Here is a 2,500-nt window from a genome sequence, read left to right on the forward strand (position 1 = left end):
TGTGTTTAAGGCGTAAGGGTAGCATACGAGTGTGTGTGGTTAGCCCACCCTTCATCCCTACTGCCATATTTGTGAGGGTGAGGAGGCCGATGGGGAGGCGGTGAGTGAGCGTTGTTATAAAACCCTACATTAACACATCTCTAGAGACGTATGCTCCCTTGCCTCGATGACGTCATGGTCGAAAATATCTGTGAGAGTGCGGGTTTTGGTGTGCACTCGGGCTCTTCCAAGGGTGGAAATCTGTTTTTGTGTACTTTAGCCCCTCGAGTCAGACTCACAAAAAATATTATGAAAAAGATCTGCCGACTTGTGAAAGATCTGAGTCATCTGTACTGGCTTAAAATAAACTCTTTTTTTTATCCACTGTGACTCTACATGAGAGTTAGCCAGTACTGAAATAGAACCATATTAATTTCGTGGACTTGGAAATAAACGAATCAGGAACCCATCTGTCTTCTTTGGCATAAGTTTCCCTCCGGCGACGAGGGCTGGATTCAAGTGGCTGTTAGAAAAGGCAAGGTTGAGGGTGAATAATTCTACAACAAATATGATGTAATAGACATTCAGATAATCCTCATCGCAAATATGTTATTCTGATGACGATGTGATATGAAAATGCTAACAACACGCATTTCACTGTGGAATAATTCATTCTGATTCACAACTTTTTCGATTTGTCACAATTAATTTCAACGAGTTGTATGTAACTTGGCTCTTTCTGTCTGTCCAAAGCTCAGTATTGTTTGACTGCGTAGTCTTGGATTATTCATGTTATCGATCATTGAGGCAATCATCATCGTGCCTATTAATATTAGAGAGTATGCCCATTTGGTAGTGCTGTTAATGTTGCGTCAGGAATACTATGTGTATTACCAGTGGAATGTTAATGACTCTATGTATTATTTGTCTATGCGAGTGTGTACCTATTTTTTTCTCGTTTATTTTTATACCTGTAGAGGTTTGAATACGTACATATCTGTAAGTGACCTTGTGTTGTTTTGGTTGCTTTTCCTTGCGTTTTAGTGTAACCTTATAGATCCATGTACATTTTTTAGAGAATTTCCGCGTCATGATAGCATTTTCTCAAAACGTCATCTTATGCTGTTTCTCAGGATGTACCGAATCGTCGTCTCCTGCCTATCCTTCCAAGCAAGGATTCGGGCGGAGGCCACTTAAGTTACAGGTCACGAGTGGAGCTTACAGCCCCGTCTCTCGCGTGTTTGTTTGTCGTATGAAAACATCAGCTACGATTTACACGCGAGGCAGCAGGTAAAAGCAGGGGTTGGGCGGCAGTGCATCTTCGCATTAGCTCCTGTTACTGGTAAAATGAGGCACTGTAAAATATTATGTTTACATCGCTAATGTAAATATAATGAGTAGTTTAGCACCAGAGCTTCCTCCCACGCCCCGAAGATGGAGGGGAAGAGTGGGTCTCCTCGCGACCAAACACAGGGCGTTAGTTCATGTCAACACGCCCACCTCGCTTGTACCCGTATATGGTGGCATGACATGTCAATATAGCCATCAGCCATAGCGTTCTACAGGACCCAAGAGCTTCGAGGAATGTCTAGGTTACTGTCCTAAAAAAAATACCTTAAATTAGGAATCCTAAAGTTATTGCCTATCGCGAAAACACATCATCGTGAAATCCCTCTATACATGCGAAGTATCTATTAATTTCAAAGTGTAAATAGCGAAGGGTTTTCTTTGTCGTATGTTTGTTTCCTCTCTCTTGACAACAAGTGTGTTGCTAACCATGTTGGCTGGAGGAGGCGAGGACCAGCTGATCGATCACATGATTATGTCGTTGCCAGGGCACTTTACCTGAGGAAATTGTAATCAAGCACAGGTGGAAGTAGCTATGGAGTAGGGCGAGATGACGCGAGGGAGGGGAAGAGAGGTCATCGCTAACACGCTGAGAGAAGAGGTCATCTCCTAAAACGAAACGGGCAATATGTCAAAACATGTATTGCAAATGGTGTACAAGTAAGGAGAATGGTCTCATTTGTGTCAAGAACGAGAGAGTGAGTAAACGAAAGGTTAGTCACGTACAGTTTTTTTTAGTTTTTTTTTTCCGTCACATGTAGAGAGTAATAAAGGTTAGTCAAATAGGATGAGGAAAAAAATAAATACGTGCGAGTGGAGCGATGGGAAACTAGGAATGCACGAATATATATACACACACACATACACACCCGTACATACACACACACACACACACATACACACACATACACATACACACACACATACACAAACACACACACACACACACACACGCACGCACACATTTACGCATTTCTTTATATAAAAAAGTATGTGTTTGTGCACATAAGTGTATATGGTGAAATAAATGCTTATGTAATATATACATAAATTTACCCACGTTATCAGTTTCGTACACGTATTAAGGATTAAAAAACAATTTGTTGAAATTAAGAAGATCCTTTACAATCAATAGTCAACATGAAAAGAAAAGAAAGATAAAGGTTTGATTCCC

This window comes from Penaeus japonicus, unplaced genomic scaffold, assembly GCF_977035675.1.
Source record: "Penaeus japonicus unplaced genomic scaffold, GWHDUDI00000001_assembly GWHDUDI00000001, whole genome shotgun sequence".
NCBI classification, from domain to species: Eukaryota; Metazoa; Arthropoda; class Malacostraca; order Decapoda; family Penaeidae; genus Penaeus; species Penaeus japonicus.